A 20,851-nucleotide genomic window follows, 5' to 3' on the forward strand; every position below is an offset into this window, starting at 1 on the left:
CCAAAACTGCTCTTATCCTAACAATAAAAGTGAATTATGACCATGCTTAAATTTCTGCTAAGCTTAAGTTTCATTCTGCTTCTCACATCTATGATATTGCAGGAGACTTGGAGTATAGTCATTGCTGTTGTGATATTTGTACCGTGTTTTTTGGAACATGTCCCTGTTCCTTATTCACTCTCATTGTGTATAAGAGCAGCTCGGACATTCTGCTGTACTTCCCTGTTGGTATCCACAGAAGAAAGGAAGATGCAATGAAACATCATAAGGGTGAGTAAATAATAACAATTAATTTTAGGCACACTATTCCTTTATTTCAATGCTTCTCAACCTAAAAACACCCTCTTATCCATTAGAGACACAGCAGCTTATTCACAGAAAAATTCTCCAGTGATATCATAGCAGGTTATATCTCTTCATATGAAACTCATATGGAACTGTTTTGAATGTCTTTGAAATTTTATTTTTGGAATCAGTGGAACTTAAAAAGGTTCTCTTAAGGCATCATCCTGTTAAACCCCTTTTGAAACCATTTTAAGAGTGCATGAGTTGGTGTCAATGGCTTGTAAAGTTTTTTAAAAAAATCATTAGTGTACATTAAAAATACTATTTATGAAATTTGCCTTAGCAAGGCAACTTTATTTAGTCTACCAAGTTTAATCCAAAATGTGATATTTGTTGTGTTATAGAGTGCTGCAGGGATGACATATTTTAGGCCAAAACCTGGAAATGAGTAAACATTTTAGCACTTCCGTTTTGCTTGAATAAGGTATGTGATGAACACAAGCTCAATATATTCACGTTTTATTCTACAACATAAAATCAGAAATCCCACCTCTTGATATTTTAAAACTAAAGCTTTTACTTGTTTTGAAAAAGACAGTAGCTAACATGTGTCTAAATGTGACTATACAGAGGTGGTCGGGGACATTAACCGTCATCACACCAAACAGATAAACTCATCTACGCACTTATCACTTCCACAGCCTCATTGTTATAATAATCGTGTCCCAGGGATTTTCTATTTAAATAAAGACTGAAGATTAATGGTGGTGAGTGAAGTTGAAGTCATGTGACTGTGGTGTAGTTTAAAAGTTAATTTGTAAAGATTATCATGATGATCAAAATGTGTAAAAAAGAATCATAAACGTTTGTTGGTTAATTTTCTGCAATAACAAATCCTGACAAAAAGCCTTTTGTGTTTTTGTCGAGGGAACCAGGCTGATGTTAATTTACTGTCAGGAGTATGTTTGGTTCATTGTGTTCTGTTTTGGTTTTGTTTTCATTCTGTTCCCTGTTTCGCTTTGCACTAATTTGTTCTGCTAGTTTGTTTCCATGGTATATCATTAGTTCGACAACTGTTCTGTTTTCCCTTGATTACTCCCTGTGTTTATAAGCCCTTGGTTTTCTAAGTTTGGTGTTCTCTGTTAATTATGTTAATGTGTAGTTGCTGTATTCTCATTCTCCTGTGTTTTCTCCTTGTTAAAGAACTTTTGAAAATACTGTGATCCGTGCATGTTGTACTACATGTTACAGTATGGAGACTGCCTGTGGACAGTTCTCTGGGAAATTTCACCACCTATGTGGAGTGGGTGCTGGTAAATCACCCTTCATCATCTGACCAGTGGAAGAAGACCCTGCCAGCCCAACTCCAGACCCAGAGCCCATCTAGCCATTCACACTGCACAGCATGGGCATACTGCCTGAGCCCAACGCAGACCCTGAGCCCGCGTCCACCAGGGAGCTTGAACCCGGGCAAAAGCTGAAGGCCATTTGTGGCGAGCAGCGAGGCCGAGGGACCGTGAGGGCGGGACGAGGCGGCGCTCATCAGAGAGGATGAGCGCCAGCTGCGAGCTGCAGCGATCTCGGCCCTTGCGGAGGAGTGAGGGAGTATAAAGGAGGAGCGATGACAGTGAGGGACGAGAGAGGACCAGGCCTGGATTTTATGTTGTATTTTATTTATGTTTTGTTATGTGTTGCTGCAGTCGACCGTGAGGGGCTGCAGCTTATTATTTTAATTTTGTGTTTATTTGTATGTAGGCGACAGTCGTCCGCGAGGGGCTGTCGCCGCCATTTTAGTTTGTGTTTGTTTAATTAAAAGTTATTTTGAATGTCCGCCGGTTCCCGCCTCCTTCTTCCCGTACAAACAACGTTTACTACAGTGGTGCCGAAGCCCGGGAGGAAGGAGAGACACGCTGTCGAAGAGCCCTCGCAGCTGAGGGGGATCGCGGTGGCGCGGAGTTCGGGCAGCGCGGAGGAGAGAAGTCCACGAGCGGCTGCCCGAAGCGGTGGTGCTGGAGCGGATGAAGGTCGGTGGGACGGAGAGCTCGCTGCCGCGCCCCTGGGTCGAGGTGGGGTGGCTGCCGTCCGCGAGGGGGCGAAGGAGTCCCCAGCGCTTGCCTGGAGCCGGAGCCTGCTGTCGTCCGCCGCATAGGGGAGGAGCAGGGAGCGCGGGATGGGGACTCGCTTCCGGCCGCCCTCAGAAGGAGGAGCCACCGCCGGCCGCCAGGGGGCGGAGGAGTCTCGGGCCGTCCACCGAGCGTCCAGTGCCACCGCATGGCACCGCGAAGAAGAGCCTCTCGGCTGGCTGAGGACCGAGCGGCAGTGTGTCTGGGAATCGGACCAGAATTATTTTTATTTTTTTTCTCCTCTCTCCACTCTCTCGTCTCTGTCGCTCCTCATGCTCCCCGCTCCGTTCTCTCACCTCGCTGTTCTTACCCCCAGGTCCCGCGGTCGCCGTGATCGCCCCCCCCGGGGAGGGGGGGGGGGGAGTAGAGCGCAGACTCGGGAGTGCCCCCCGGCCTGCGAAGGGCGTTGGGGGTATGTGGCGAGCAGCGAGGCAGAGGGACCGTGAGGGCGGGACGAGGCGGCGCTCATCAGAGAGGATGAGCGCCAGCTGCGAGCCGCAGCGATCTCGGCCCTTGCGGAGGAGTGAGGGAGTATAAAGGAGGAGCGACGACAGTGAGGGACGAGAGAGGACCAGGCCTGGATTTTATGTTGTATTTTATTTATGTTTTGTTATGTGTTGCTGCAGTCGACCGTGAGGGGCTGCAGCTTATTATTTTAATTTTGTGTTTATTTGTATGTAGGCGACAGTCGTCCGCGAGGGGCTGTCGCCGCCATTTTAGTTTGTGTTTGTTTAATTAAAAGTTATTTTGAATGTCCGCCGGTTCCCGCCTCCTTCTTCCCGTACAAACAATGTCTACTACACCATTTTCTTCCTGGAGCCCGAGCCCCACAGAGAGTCTGACCAGGTGTAAGAGCCAGCATTATTCTGTGCCAGTGGGTGTCCTTGTGGAGTATGAGAGGATGGAGTAGAGCCTCACACAAGTCTCCTGTGTCTCCAAGGATCCCACCCAGCCTCCCTCTCACACCACCTTTACCAAAGACAGCTAGTCCTTCGGCCCTGCATTCGCTGGCTCCCTTCCGTCCCTTGGCTCCCCCTCTGCCTCAGGTCTTTTGGACTCCAGCTCTGCCTCCAGCTGCTAAGCCATTACTCCAACTAGACCTGTCGACCAGTCGGCTTCACCTGGGCTCCTCCCTCCCTTGGCTCCACTTGGGACCATCGTCCTCATGGCTCCATTAGGCTCCTTTCTGCACCACCTTGATCAGTCGCCGGTCTGTCTGTGCCACGGACTTCAGCTTTGCTTCATCTCTCCACCCCTTCGGCTTCGTCAGGCTCCACATTCCTTCCAGCTCTGCCTTGGACCTCCGTCCTACCGGCTCTGCCTTGGTCCTCAGTCCCACCGGCTTAGCCTCAGTCCTCCAGCACCCTGGCTCTACATCGGCCGCTCGTAACCGCAGTTCTGCCTTGGCCTCCAGGACCTAACATGTCGCCCAGTCTCAATGTCTTCTCGGCACCGCCTAGGTCTCCAACTCTCCTGGCTCCACCACTGGTGGTTGGACCACTGATTCCACCCTGGCTGCTCTCACCTTCTGTTTCATCTTGGGTCGTCCTGGCAGTACTCTGGGTCACCTGTATCTACTCTCTGTCATTGCCTACCTGGCCCCTCCCTCAAAAATCTCCACAATGGCGTTTCTCTCTGCCAGCGGCAAAAAAAAAAGTATCATCAACGCAGCAAATTATTTCAGTCCCTGTCATTTCCACCACATAATGCTATTAAATGCAAAACATAATTTGAGATGTGCCAGAAATGAAGCTGTGGTGAAAATGTGATAGAATTATCATGTGATGCATGTATGACAATTTTATTAGACACATTAAATAAACTCTCTTTAAGAGAGTTAAAAAAAGAGTTCCACAGGGCCAAAAATGGCCACAAACAGCCTACCTTTAATCAGTTGCGTCCACAAAAGTGATTTAGTCTTTATTCCCAAATATTTGTCTAGCGATGAATGATGTTTAGTTTGAGAATTCAGCTTAGGTTTTATTTTTATTTATTTATTTATTTTGGTTATGTGGTAAAATTTTCACTTTGGCAGAGCAGGTACTCATGTTGAATAGGGATAATACATGCAGTATTGGCACATGTTGAAGTCTCATTGGCTCAGTATAAAAGAAAGGATGAGTTTCATAAGCACTACTTGCAGCAAATTCCATTAACTGCATCCAATACAGACCATGAATTGTTATACAATTTACAGACAAAAAATAAAGTACTTATTCAGGTAACTAAAATGTCTTTTCAGTATTTAGCCTTGGTCATCGCTCTAAAAGGTCCATCCATATCAGCACAAAATAACTTGTGTCTATGCAAGGCTCTCCACTAACACTGTGGCACAGGAATAAATAATAAGGATAAATGCATAACTGCTATCCTGCCCTGATATCTGCTACCAGATTCACTGAGAAACAGCGGAACTGAATTTGGGATCCATTACATTAGACTTTTATATGGTAATAACAGGCTTATTCTTGGCTAGAGATGTAGTGGCAGTGGCTTTGTAGTGGGGAGCAGGCCGTGAAATGGCTTCCACTGCAGGAATATGAGTCAAACCATCCCCACCGTCCCCAGAGAAACTGAGGACACTCAAAGTCCTCAACAAAGGGGTCATGAACATGAACTGATAAATGAGTGGAGTTTATTGTGCCATGACCTTAAACACCAGCACAGCTGAAACAGTCTAGTTGGCTGTATCTCTCTCATCTCTCATTAAGATTTGCCACATTCATGTGCTTTGTCATCGGAAAGAATAGGAATCATCGAGGACAGCAGGTTAATTTTTGCCTAATTAAATTTTCTCTCATTTTAAAATTTCTCTCTCATCTGCAGCAGTTCAGTTGTGTCCACACAGCTCACAAATAACAGATTTTAGTTCAGCTCTTAGTTCAAAAGTGCAAATATTTGGAGAAATACTGATTTATTATCACATGTTTGCAAAATATTTCGTCATACAGAATACCCTTTCTATTCATTTCTCACGGAATTATCAGATTTCCATTCAGCTGAAACATGTACACATCTCTCTCTGCTTCTCCTCTTCCTGATTTGCGTCAGATATGAGTCATCATGCGCTCATTGATGAGTCTGACATTTCAGTCAAATAAATGCTGTTTTTGTGTAAAAAAAATTTTTTGCATTAAATGGTTGTTTATATATATATATAATACTACATGACTGTAACAACAAGAGAACGCAACGATGTTGTTGGAAAAATTTATAAAACTTAACAGTAACTACAGCAACTCGTGTTCAAAGTTCATTGCCCACCTCAGTCAAAATTATCTCAGTTTCCCAGTCGTAAATATGACTTGAGAGGCTGTTCATGTTTCAGACTAAACATGCCTTTGTAATAATTCCGATAGCACATGAAGGCATTTCTGCTGGTGTGTGTCTCCCATATAATGACGTAACTTGGAGAAATGAACTAGACAGTCACGACTGTTTCACAGAACTGTAGTAAGTTTGTTGCACATTTGTTGTTTAAACCATGTTGATTCAACAATAGACATTAAAGGTCCCATGGCATGACTAGGCATGTGCCGGTATCAAATTTTCATGTTGCGATTAATTGCTGAAGCTTTTATCACGGTATACGGTATTATCACGATATTGAAATAAGTTGCAAAAAAAGTGTTGTCATACTATAACAGGTTAAATCACTTTCTTATAACAAAAGAACCAAACATTTAAATACAATAAAGCAATACACAAAAATGTATAAATTAAACAAATATTTAAAACAGATTAAAGTGCAAAAGAATTATAAAGAACAATAGGTATGCTGAAATGTACATTTAACTAAGATTAATACATGCTTTAGAAGTATTTTTCATTGTCAGTTTGTTAATGAATGAACTAATGTTAAATACTGGAGCCTTGTAAAGTGTGTGATTGAACAACAGTCAGAACATTCAAACAATATCTAGGGCATGTAATTTAGTCCAGATTAAAATATAAAATTCAAGTTTGAAAATGAATAGCCTTAAGTCTTTAAGTATTATGTATTAGGTTATGTGATTACTGGAGAAACGGCTGCATTTCTGCTGTTCCGTCAGCGCCCTCTGCTGTCGAAGAATGAATGTGCACTTCAGCACGTCTCCTCATTCCGCCATGTGCTCGGCTCATGCACGGTCTATTTATGTCAGTGCGTGTTCCTCTTTGACGTGTTGTTCATTTTAAACGGTTGATGGGTTAAGTATTCTTAAAATTCATTCTAAAAATCTGAATAATTCGTAATAAATAATTATTCACGGTATTTTGAAGTGCCCACGATAACAATATTGTGCATGTTCATTATTGCGGTATATCGTATTACCGTTTACCGGCACATGTCTAGGCATGACATTTTTCTATTATTTTATAATGTTTCCTGAGGTTTACTTATATTGTTAGTATGATTTTTACATCATAAAATGTCATAATTTAGAAATAAAAGGCATTTTTTCTATACTGCTGTTTGCCCTGTAGCTGAATGCCCTGTTTCAAGAGGCGTGTCTGCTGTGAGACTTCAGTAAAAACGCCCACTGTTGTGATTGGCTGACATCTTTGCATTTGAAATGAGCAGAGGGGGCGTGGTGTAACGAGGTTTACGACGTACAAGCTGCTGCCAGAGAGACGGCTGGACCTGAGTTCACTTCACATCAGTTCTCAGCATGTCTCAGTTCAGTGAACTGCTGTAGTTACTAGAATATACTTCAGGTTATTAGTTTATTTCCAGTCGGAGGGGTTGTCACTCATGTCAGAAAGTTAGTAACTTTAGTAAATTATGGATCAGCGCTGACTAGAGACGTGAACCGTTTAGAACGATTCAGTCCGATTTGGTGAACTGGTTCGGTTCACTAAAAAAGAACCGATTCAAAAGAATGATTCGTTTACGAACCGGACATCACGGAGACGGAGCGATTTTATTTTATAGTAACTACTGAGTTGTGAGAGCGCTGTCTGTCAGCGCGAGTTTATTGTGTTTGTATCTGAGAGTTCTGAATAAACACGAGTCCCAGTCCCAGCCGAGTCCGTCTTCATCATTATTCTACCAACTTTGTAACACATACAATGTACCATTACAGCGAGATGAACGAGTTAGTAAGTGTTGATTATAGCATTATTTTTTATATATGTTCCAATCATATGAAAAGCGTCAGTGACGCGCATTGAGTACACAGCGCAAACAAAGACACAACAGCAGTATTCGAATGTAATCCAGTTTATTGTGGGGATAGCTGGCTAGCCTAGCCGGATACCCTCACGCTTACCCCCCTTCTGCTTAATCTCACGCCGCGTTTGGTGCTTCCGCTGTGGGCCAGATGCAGTACTGGGGGTCGGGGATGTTGAAGGCCGACCGGTCAGTGCAGCCCGAGCCTCGGTGTGCGTGAGGTTTATCTCTAAAGAGATGTGAGTCTGCCGATGTTTAGCAGAAACTCATGACTGTATGCACATTGTAGAACAGATAGACGCGACAAGGACGTACAAAAACACTGACTCACAAGATAGAAAACACAAAAACACCGTTCTGTCGGGAGAGAGAGAAGCCGCAGTGTGTGCACGAATAATAAATAATTAGCTACACATAAGAAATCACTGATCACAGATCAGAAGGAGCTGAAAAAAGACTTCTGTTTTCATTTGTACATCCAAACACTGAGAAACTGCCAGCATTCACTCGTTCACAAGCCATGATCTCTCGAGGACAAATATAGCGCTTGCATGGGCGTGCCAGATTCGCTGGGTGGAGGAAAGGGAGGTAACCGTTCCTGTGTGGACGTCAAAACAGGAGACTTCAGGATTGGCTAGTCTGGCCTGTCATTTTCTCAAAGGCAGAGAAAGACAGCCAGAACTTGGTTTTACACCGATCAACATTTCTATCCACTTGGGGACAATATTCAGGCTAGGGGAACTCATATTAATCTTGAAATACCTCATAAAATGAAAATTTCATGCCATGGGACCTTTAATGACGTCATGCAGGTGGTGGAGTAATAACGTCTGCTAATTATTTGATTAGAGATCAAATTATTGTCTGTTACTACAGCTTATTTGCATGGACAACAGAAAGCTGTAAGTTGTGACAATCCTACTTGAGACAAGAGGTGCTCACGTAAACATGCACTTTGCAAGTGACAAACACTTTGCAACTGCAAATGTCAGGCTGACATTGAACGTGTGTCGGCTAAGTTTTTCATGGTTCCACTGTGTTGGCAGTTGTCGGACTACTGTCAGTGGCTTTTTGGCCAATTGAGCATATGTTGAATCAACAGCTGAGCCTGTTGGTGAGCTGATACAGCTGCATATCATCTGAATAGCAGTTTGAAGAGAACTCATGTGCCTTAATGTGTCCTGAGAGGTTGTGAATATGAAAAAAAAAAAGAAGGGGATCAAGCACTGAACCTTGAGGCACCCCAGTGATGCTGATGTGACTCAGACACTCCATGAATCCTTGAATGATCTGCCTGTAAGGTAAGACTAAGTCACCAAAAACTGTGCCTGTGTTGCCCAGGTCAAAAAGAGTGGACAGGAGAATTCATAGTGTCAATTGTACAACGGGACACCTGTCCAATACTTCTGCCCTAATTAAACCCAGCTTTATCAAAAATTTGATATTCAGAATATCACTTATAGCGTCTCTACCATCAAATGCAAATGTGACTGTTGTTAATATAAAAAGCACATACAGTACTCATGTATACTACATTATTATGCTGTAGAAATAACTTTTATTTTTAAATAACATTCTCTAAATAACTGTAGAAGTGTAAAGATACTGCACTGTATTGTGACACTGGGTGTGTCATGATGGCTTGCACTCTGTAGTACCCAAATTAATTATTAAACTGTACTTTATAGGACTTACAGTACCTGCACATAATGCATACAATGGTAGTTGTATGTCATCACTGTAGCCATAAACACTGCATCTTCTACAAAAGACCGGCCAAGGTGCAGGAAGGACCACCAAGACAATGGCTGCCTGGCCCTTCGCCTCTGGACCAAACGGCCCTCTGCACGACCCAAAGTTCACTTCCCCACCTCAATGAGGGCACCACACCCCTTTCTATTTTCATCATGGACACTTTAAACCTAATTTAAATGACCTTGATACAGATAAATAACCATAGATGGAGAGATGACATAACAGTGGAATAGTAGAGAGTAGATTTTGTTTAGAATTTGAACTATAAAATATATAATATATAAAAAGTTTAAAATTATTCATTTGTAATTTAGTTAAGCATTTGAAAATGAAAATGACAACATAGCTGAAATTACATAGGCTACATGTAACACACTACATGTAACACATACTTAAAGGGTACCTACGCCAATCTCAACCAGCTTCATGTTACAATGTCTGTAGTATATGTAAATAATAAATGTGTAGTCTTTCTCAATGTTACATGCACACATTGAATCGAGCCCAGTGCATTATGGGTGTTGAAGTTTTCCTACCTTTTCAGCAAAAGGGAAAACCACAGTCCATTGTCAAGTCAAGTCAGCTTTATTTATATAGCGCTTTTAACAATGTAGATTGTTTCAAAGCAGCTTTACAGTGTTAAACAGGAAAATAATGCAGCATTATTTTATTCAGCGGTATAGCCATTCTGGAGAAAACGCTGATGTCATCAGTTCATTTCAATTATCATACAGTGACAGTGTGGGCTTTAGATCAATAATTAGATCAGTAATTTAGTTTATATGGTTAATTTAGTTTATTAATTAGATTTATTTCGATGTTTAGTTGAAAAAATTAGTGTATCTGATCTTTGTATCTGATCTTGTAGCACAGATCCTTTTTTTAAATAAATTTTAAAAAGACAGCCATGTTTTATTAAAAAGCCCATCTTGCCAGTGATGAATTTGCCCTTTAATTTGATTTCAGTTCATGTTGTGTTTGATGGAAATCTGAAGCTCAAAGATTTATTTTTGGTGGTGTTTGGAGCAGAGGTATAAAAGAGACTTGCCTGGTGGATGATAAACTCTTTTTTTTCTGGCTAAAAAAGTAAAGTATTTGTACACGTATGCTTAACTATAGTCAATGACCATAATTATAATGGGAGTTAACATGTAGCATGTGTATCCTGCACCGCTGTGTCCCATGATGATGATTTGAGACCTTGGTTGGGCGTGAATCCATAGGAAACCCTGCAAAAAGAAGATAACAGCACCAACAGGAGTGTGTGTGTGTGTGTGTGTGTGTGTGTGTGTGTGTGTGTGTGTGTGTGTGTGTGTGTGTGTGTGTGTGTGTGTGTGTGTGTGTGTGTGTGTGTGTGTGTGTGTGTGTGTGTGTGTGTGTGTGTGTGTGTGTGTAATAAAGACAGCCCCAAAGAGAAGATGAGAGATTGAGTATGAGTGTGTGTATGTGTTGTTTGAGCGATAGGACTCTGCCCTCACTTCCTGTATTCACTGCCATATCCTGTCTGTGCAGTGGCGTTTAATGAGACAGCAGCCGTCCTGATTTCCTGCTCTCACACGTCTCTGAGGACATCACACCATCACAAACACAAATCTACTCAATCTTCACCTGTCACCTCTGTGGGAAAAAGCCACAGCCACTTTCACGGTGTTATGATTATCACAATTCATTCAAACTTTTCTAGGATCGTTAGTTGGCATTTAATTTGAAAGTTACATTTTGGCCAAGAATTGTCTTAGTAGATTTATTATTATGTATATTATTGTTATTATTATTATTATTATTATTATCATCGGTAACATTTTTTTTTCGAAATAGACCACTTAAGGCATTCTACTAACTATAAGTACATTTGCATGTCAACTAGCAGTCATTAAAGTATTAGTAGACCCTCGAATCAATTCACATTTATTTGTAGCGCTTTACACAATTCATTTTGTTTCAAAGCAGCTTTACAGAAAATGCACGTGTCTACATTACAATTTAGAGTGATCTGTTGTCCAGAGGTGACTGTGTCCAAGTAATGTATTTAAGAAAAGGGTAACACTTTATTTTGATGCTCCCTTTTGAACATTCTGTTGACTGTAAGTAACTTTGCAACTGTCAAATGATCCTAACCCTACTAGTCAACTGAAACTCTACTAACACTCTAATGAGAGTTAGTTGACATGTAGGTGCAACATTATAGTCAACAGAATGTGTTACAGGGGACCATCAAAATAAAGTGAAACCAAGAAATGTACATATACAAATAACGCAGTTAGCTAATAATGTATTAATTCACGGCAGAAACAATGAGCTCATTAGGTAGTTATTATAAGTTGTGAACAATGTTAACAAAATATGGAAAATGTAGCATTTGTGCATGTTGATTTAGAGTTGTGTCATCTGTCTTCGCAGGAATTTGAGTCCTCTTGAGTAATTTCTTCACAGGTGTTGGGGCATTTGATGAAGTCTTCGTAAGAGGCTGGATCCAAACTGGAGCTGATGTAGTCTCTAGTTACCTTGGGATGGGCATCCCAAGATAAAACAGAAAAGCAAATTTAAAATAATTAGCGTAGCTGCTGTTTATAACATTAAGCAAAGATAATCATGTTCATTTGATCTGATATAACTGGAGTGCAAGGTTATGACATGCATAAGATGGCTAAAGAGAATCTTTAATCTAGATTTAAACTGGGAGAGTGAATCTGAGCCCTGAACATTATCAGGAAGGCTATTCCAGAGTTTAGGAGCAAAATGTGAGAATGCTCTCCCTCCTTTAGTGAACTTAGATATCCTAGGTACTAGGGATGCCACAATTATCAATATAATATTGAACCTTTCGGTAAGGCCTTCACGGTTCAATACGCGCTTGTGAATTGCGGTTTACACACAAGGTTTACATAAACACAGTAGGTTATGTCTAAAGTGAAAGTAAAATCGGCGTGTGTCTGTAGATTAGATGTGTAGAGGTCTTAAATTGACAACATAAAAAGGGACAGTTGAACACGTGAACACGCTGTCCTTAAAGGGACAGTTCACCTCTAAAATTATGTCATTATTTACTCACTCTAATATTGTTCCAAACCTATATTCATTTCTTGATGACAGAATTTTCATTTTTGAGTGAACTATCCCTTTAATGTTAATACAACAACAAAAGACAAAGAGAAAATCACTCAATGCTCTTGACTGAAAAACTTTAATACATTAGCTTTAATAAGAATCATGTAGGCCTATATTTTATAGTGAAGTCTATGTAGTGTTTTAATTTTACATTTATTCATTCGATTTCATACTTAAATGCTGCTGTACTGCTCTGAGCTGCCAGTGTAAATCTTTATATATATTTATTGTATATTATACAATACACTAGGAATGTGTACAAGGGTTTTTAAGTAAAGTTTTAAGTTTAAGTAAGGTTTTTCAATTCTTTTAAGTAAAATAAAGAAAGAAAATTAAGAAATTAAAAAAAAGTATTTTTTCTCCTTAACCTCTTGCTGTTCCTGTCGCTTAAAATAGAATAGAAAAAAACTGATGTGACAAGCCATCAGAACCGAACCGAACCAAAAACCGTGGTTAAAAAACTGAGGTATGTATTGAACCGTGGACTAACTGTATTGTTGCATCCCTACTAGGTACTACCAGAAGCCCTAATTTTATTTCTTTTTTTTTATCTTAAAAAGTGTGGTGGATAGTAGGGAGATAGAAGATCAGTTAAATACACAGGAGCTAAACCATTTAGGGCTTTATAGGTCAGTAGCAACACTTTATAATTGATACGGAACTTAAATGGTAACCAGTGTAGAGATTATTAAATTGGTATTATATGATCATGTTTCCTTGAGATTATATTTTAAGTAGACTGCTTAATATCTGCTAGAACTTTATTTTGATGCTCCCCAACTGATTTTAAGTGACTTTGCAACTAAATGTCAACTTATACTAACCCAAACCTAACAGTCTACCAATAGCACATACTACGTTAGTTGACATGTAGGTGTAATGTTACTTATAGTTAGTAGAATGTCTCCTCACATGCTGAAGGGAGAAACTTTCAATTGTTTTCCTCAGTAAATTAATAGAAAAGTAATGTTACTCATTTCTCCATTAAGTAACTTAATTATGGTGGAAATGTTACAAGTAATGGATCACTAAAACACAGAAAAAAATTATTCTGATTACCCAACATGCTACTCCTAAAACTGTTCATTTTGGTTTGGGTATTTATACACACTTACTCAAGTTAAATGAATACATATGGCATGCATTCTGTACATACGGCATGCATTAGGACAAGTTCCCAATATAATAATATAACCCATAGACCCAAGTGGGGGCCTGATCCCTTGTTCTCCATTTAGTCTGTTGACAGCTGAGATTTTCTCTCTTGTTGGTTGACACTTGCAAATCTGGTAAGGAATGTCTGATAAATGGCTCTGAAGTTCTGTCCCACTGACCGGATTATCCCAACATACCTGTCAGAACACCAAATCCAGTTTCCTTTCTTGATTTCCTCAATGAGGAGTTGATTGAGGGGATAGAGTGAGCGTATGGTAACATTTCACTCCAGTGATCAGACCACAGGTGCCCACATTGACTTGCACGGAGCGTAACTAACCCTAGCTGTGTATACAAGCTTAACCAGACACGTCCTGACACTCCCTAATGCATTTGTAGTCACGCTGTAATTCTGCATTGACAGACACATTGCTAACTGTGATGGGGTATATTATTAATAGCCACATGAAAGATAAAAAAACTGCGCTGTTTTGATGTTGCAGAATTGGGCGGGGAGGAGAGCTTGATCAGTTAGAGGGCGTGAAGTACTGAAGAAAAGTGCATTTTTTTTATTGATTTACAGTGCATGTACATTTTTGTGAAATTAACCTTTTTTGTTAAATATAACCTTGACAATGATATTGGTTTTGTAACCTGTTGCCTCCTCATTGTGAATAACTACAGGGTTTTTTTTGTTCATGAAAAATGAACATTAATAAAATAAATAAAGCCACAATGTATCACATTTGTTACATATATAATTTCTTCAGCCTTTGAAAAAATCCTCTCACAAGGGACACTTGTTGCTGGCATGCACAAATATTTTTTAGCAAGTACATACAAATAAGGGAAAATTACTGCTCTCTCTTTCCAATAAATTAATGGATCACGCGTTCTGGGCAAAAACGCATCTTTGAGGTACTTTTTCCACTTCTACTGTTGCATCAGCTGTAGCACTGTGTATCGTCTGGGTTTCACAGATACGACAATCAAACAGTTCCCATAAAAAAGGCCTAGGTACAGGGAGAATGTTACCATCCTCTGCACCCTCCAAAATGGCTGTGCCCTCAAATGGCGCATCATGATGTATTGTTGCTGTAGGCTAGCTGCCTATCACAATACACACATCTCACTATATTTGTTGTTTCCAAATGGAAATGCTCCCACACCACAGATGTGCGGCATCTCTTACGTGGAGCATCCATTTGGATCAATTCTATTCATATATCTATCTATATATCACCTATGAATCTATATCTATATAATTATATATCTCCAACTTATGCTGTGCTATCTGTCACTATCTAACTTAGCCTACATTAATGTGTCACTATATCTTTCCTAACTATATGTCACTGTCTATACCTATCAGTCAATATATGTAATTTAAATCAAGCCTAAATATAACTAACCAAAGCGCACTATAAATCTCTATATCACTGCTATCACAAAATCTTTCTCCTCTCACAAAAACCCACGAGGTGAAGATGGATTAACTTTTAAACTGTGGGGAATTATACAGATGTGTGACTGACTGACTGCGTGGTTTGTTCCCGCCCCTTTAAATCAAACGCAGTTTCGACAGGCGCCACCTGATGAAACACTTCGAAGCTTCATTTAGCCATAATCACCTGACATGGGTGTTTCAAATCACTGTTCGGAGCAGTGTTTCGAAACATCTGCGCTTCGGGATCTCGGCAAAGAGCCGAAACGTCAGTTTTGCGTCAGCCATCCCTACTGATTACCTGTTATGACCTCTTGCCTGTTTGTTGACTACGAGTGTGGATTACCCTTTCAATTAAGCTGCATTTGGATCCTCGACCTTTGTCTCTCGGAGCAGTTTGTTACACAGACAGAGCTTAAAATGCATTTACTGAAGCAATCGTGCCTTTTTAGCTTGCTTCTACAAGTCTTAGAGCTCTTTAATCGTGACTCATGCTTCACGTAGCTTGTACCCGAATGCTTCGCATTACAAGTGTAAGTTTAGTCAGAAAAGCTAAATATATGGAGCTGATTATGTGATACAAAAGTCTTAATGTATCAGTTTACAAATCCTGCACTATGGTAAAAGTAATAATATGGTATTTTGCAAGGAACTAAAGTATTTAGTAATCGATAATCTTCACCTGTACTATGTAATTTGTTTGAAAAAGAATAAAAGTTGCTGACTTTTATTGCCACTGTTTATTTCAGCTAGAGTTTTGCAAATTTTTCCAATTTAGGCACGTTTCTCCAATGAGGCTGTGTTGCATAACCTGATGTCATCCAGTTAAAATCTAGGAAGCATCTTTTCAACATCACAGCAAAACAACCAAAAATCTTGAATCAGTCGGTTTCAACTGTAGCACCAACACTGTGAAAAAATAAGCTAACAAAAAAGGTATAAAGGGCGCTTTGGTCATTGTTAAGAAAATACAGCATAACATTTCTCATGTAGCTAACTCATGAGTAGTTGTTTGCAACTTGCACATATCGTCGCTGTCCGATGAAAACCACATATGTCCATTTTGCCGATTTTGAGATTTTTCGACGGATTGAATGTCCAGGTTCATTTCTGTATACTGTATACAGTATGCTTCACATATCTAAATGGCCAATGAAAAGTTGTGAAATCATGTCATCTGATTTTCACGTATATCCATTTGGTGTCAAAGCTGTCAATCACGCCGCGTATCTCCCGCCCTGTGGAAGCATCTCGCCGGTCTCGTGAAGTTGTTTCATCGAAGCTCAGCACTGGATAGCCGAAAGTACGCCATTGAAGCTCTCCACAGTTTAGTTCTAATCTAGTTCTTCACAGATTCGTTTGCTTGCTAGTATGTAAATAAACTCGGTCTCATTGATAAGATTCAGCCTTTTTTTTCTTAGTCAAACTGATCAAATTATAGCCTGTAATGATACTGTCATGATTGTCACTAGAACATCCCTCACTCATACTGCTATCACCGCTTGCCAGAGGCTGAGAATGTCCAGCACGTATTCCTCTGTCAATATGAAAATAGTATATATTTTAAAATAGTTGTATTTGGGCCAAATAATGTCCTATCCTAACAAATTGTACATTAATGGAAAGCTTATATATTCAACTTTAAACTTATATTTATTCAAATCTCAATTTTAAATTACCCTTATGACTGGTTTTGTGGTCCAGGGTCACATGTAATTGAAGAGATTAGATATCCACATTTTTCCATAAGCACCCTCAAGAGGGATTCTAAACTTTGAACTGTTGTCATATTCTATATTGAGGTGTTTTGCCTTTGTTGGAGCTGATGCCGGTGATTTTAAGCAGTTTCCCTTCATTCTTTCGGGGGTCTCTCGCCGTGGTGTTTTCAGTTGTTTTTATGTTTGTTTTTGTTTTTTTCTTACGTTAATAAAATGTCTTGTCTCCTTCATTGTTGCAGCTAGCAAACCAGCTGTGACAAATGGGGGTTTGACCGGGATTTGAACTTGGGGACTCTCGTATCTCTCATTGTCGTAAAACATCTTAAGGCGAGACACTACAGGTGAATAGGGATTTTTTTTTTAATTACGATATCACTGTGAATCTTCTCCAGTTTATTACTGGCATAAACATAAGAAAAAAAGTATTACAAGTTTTGTGTAAATTAATGTTTTAATATGCAAATGAGGCCTTAATATACGCTCATTTGCATACATTTCCTAAAAAAACTCTGGAAATTGGAAAGGACCAGGTTTAAAATTATTGGTTCTATTTGTTGACATATTAGATGAGAGGGCTTTTACAGAGGGGATTCTGGATATCTTATTTTGTGCTTTAGTAAAAAAAGATAATACTGACAATAGCCTTAAAAAAATTATTTTTTGTTTGTTTTTTTTGGAGTAAAAGGACCTGAATAGGAATGATATATCAACAAATCCCTCTGTAACAGCCTTCAGAATTTAGTTAAGTATAAGACTGGAAAAGTTGGTGCTTGTAGGTGCTACTGAAGTGGATATATCTGACTCTTGAGTGTGAGAAAAAACGAATTTTGAGAAAACGGCCTTTAAAATGTTATATTGTATAATTGCATACATTTCTATGAAACCCCCAACCTACAAACAAAATATACATATTGAGTTCATTATCATCAGTAGTGTATAATATTTAAAACACATGGAAATTGATAAATGAATAAATTATTAATAGCAATAGCCTTTAGCTGAAGAGAACTACCTTAACAAACACACATAACAACAGTCACAAAAACTGCAAAAGAACTGTCCCTGTTTGTTTTATGTCCATCTATAACTATTTGAATCTAATTCTGATGGGGTTTCATTGTCTAATCTGTTGTTGTTTACTTTCTTTTTACCAGCTCTTGATACTTGGTCTTTTCTGTGAACGTTTATGAGCTGATTTTGGAGTTGTCTGTAGTATTTTCTCCTAGGCGGAGAATACACAAGGAAGCAACAGCGCATACCACGTAGTGGGAAATTCACATCGACCAATCAGATGTGGTTTTCTGATGTGGCAGCAAACTTTCGAGGTTCATTAGTTCTACAAAGGAAATGCCCATATTTGGATTAGACAGCGCCGTGTATGAGACTGAGAGATTTATAAATGACAGGCATGACATGTTTCTGTGAATGGAGACGGCACGGGAGCTTACGTTAGAATGCTAACTTTTGATGATTTCAGGTAGAAATCTAAAGGCGCAAGTTGACAAAATATAATTAAATAACCACCTTAATGTGTAATGTTGACTTATTTCTTATTTTGACATGAAAGCTTACACGTTAAGGGAGCAAACTGGCCCGCAATCTCAAAATTGACCACTGCATGAAAAAAAAAATGTTTTCACTTGCCATGTTTCGTCAAAGGGTTGGCATTATGGACCCATTCTTCCATGTTCAGGAACACTGAAATTGTGAATAGGCGATACACCCCCTTGTGGGTGTCCACCAGAACACCCTAGCTGCCACACAGCAACATGCTAAAAAGTTGCACAACACCTTAAGCCCAGTGCACACTTTACGATTTAAAAACTGAAAAAGTTGTTGATTCTCCTTTCCAAAGCCTCTACTGTTGTTAAGGGGACCTTAACAAGCAGTGGCCACAGGAGCCTTGGAAGGTGACCGTGTTGATTGCCCCATACCTTGTACTTTCCGGGCAGGCCACTCCTCTCCAGGGCTTTCAGCCATTCCTCTGCTTGGTTGAGCATCTCCTTCACGCTTGCTTTATCAGTCAGGTCGGCTCTGTACCACCTCCCTAAGCTCTTTACCAGCTTCTCCGTGACTGTTGGGATGGTATCTTCACCGATCTTAAACTGGAAGCGATCTTAAACCAAGCTTCTCTATTTTGAGGGTTTGAACTCCATCCTAGCTGCTGTAGTGAGCTCTACCAAATCTTCCAAGATCCATCTGCCCTCCAGGACTGCCCTTGCCGTGATTGTCAAGTCGTCCATAAAGGCCCTGACTGGGACCCGTTGGATTCCAATCGACAGCACAGCTCCCGTCTGGGCTTCTCCACTGACTTGACGAGGAGGTTCATCGCCACTGCGAACAGAATCACAGAGATGGTACATCCGGTCACAATTCCGACCTCCCATCTCTGCCAGTTGGTGGTGAAGTCACCAGAGGTGAAGTGCATCTTGAAGTGCCCTAAGTAGTTCCAGAGGAGCAACTGCACCTTCTGGGGGACATGATAGGCTTGAAGTGTGTGGTCGACCAACTTGTGCAGCACTGTGCCATAAGCATTCGTTAGGTCGAGCCACAGGACTGCTAGATCTCCCTGATTCCTCTTAGCGTCCTCAATTATCTTGTTGTGCTCGATGCAACCAGGGACTCCTGGTACTCCATCTTTCTGTAAAGAGGTGTCAGTGTACTTGTTGTTAATCAAGATCTGAGTCAGCCTCTTCGCCAAGATTCCGAAGAACACCTTCCCCTCCACATTCAACAATGAAATTGTGCTGAAGTTTTTCAAGCTGGAAGACTCCTCCTGCTTGGGGATGAAGCAGCCCTCGGTAATGAGAAAACTGTCTGGCAGATGGTTCTTCCTCCACACTACCTTAAGTAGCCTCCAAAGACGTCTCCTCAGTCTATCGCAGTTCATGTAAACTCTATATGGAATTCCATTCTGCCCTGGTGCAGATCTTCACCTGGCCTTTCGGATGAAGCCGTTGACTTCCTGCCATCTGGGCTCTCCGTCATCAAAGGGGATAGTCGGCTCCTCTGGACTGCACAGCTTTCCTTCCAGGTCAAGTTTTTCCTCTCGCCTTGGGTCATTGTACACTTTACGAAGGTGCTCTTCTACCTCCTCCTTCAGCACTCCTGATCTTTTAACTCCAAGGAGCCCTGACAAGTACTTGAAGGGTTTTTTGTGAACTGGACCCTCTCCTTTTCCTGCCTCCTTCTATCCCTTCACTGGCACTCCGCTCTGCGAAAGGTCTTTATAAGCTCACATTATCTTTAAATAAGAGACTGTCAAAAAGCCTTCTTAAATTTTCTCAAGGCACCTCTGAGTTTTGCAATTTCCCTTGAGTGCCTGTTCTCTCCAGCATGCTGCGGGCCCTTGGTCTGTCTCTGCTCCATCCCAAAGCGCTCTGCTCCCATGTTCCAGATGATAGTGGACATTGCCTTCATCTTCCTGCCAATGTCACCCGCGAGGATAGATTCCAGGACTTGGTCTATTTCCCTGTCCAAAGACTCCCAGTCTTTCCTGGCTAGTGCTGTTGGCCACAGCACTAGCTTTCTCTCAGCACTAGCACTAGCTTTTCCTCTCCCTCAATGGCCCGAACTTGCTGACTTATTTCCTGGCTGGCTTGCCTCTCTTGATGTAGCTGATCGTCTGATACACTGTAGGTATTTGAGGGAACGCTGGCGCCTTCGTTGTGTGCCTGGAGATTCTGGGTACTATGGTCGGACACCTGACCCTACTTCTGCTCTTTCTCATCAGGTTGCTCTGTGCGTTGCACACTACTGTGTCGTAAACAGCCCATCCTACTCTGGTGTATCTTCAACCCCCTATCGTCTTTACAGACCTTTCCACACCGACAGACTCCAGTTATTCCGTTTTATTCCGTATTTTACAACACTTCAGCTTGTGATTCTTATCTAGTGGGGGTCATTTTTTAGGATTCTTTTCCTAACTGAAGTCTCTGAGATCCTGACACCTTGCACTTCTGGAGACTCCAGGTAGGTTGCAGCTCTGGAAAATGGTGGCGCTGGAGACTAAAGGGTTCCTGATGGTTTCACACTTAATTCTTCACCTTAATTCTTAATTCTTTTGCAGTTAACAGGTGTCTTTTCTTCACCACCTGTTTTTGTCAGATCCTGC

Source organism: Gobio gobio (genome assembly GCF_949357685.1).
Source record: "Gobio gobio genome assembly, chromosome: 6".
NCBI classification, from domain to species: Eukaryota; Metazoa; Chordata; class Actinopteri; order Cypriniformes; family Gobionidae; genus Gobio; species Gobio gobio.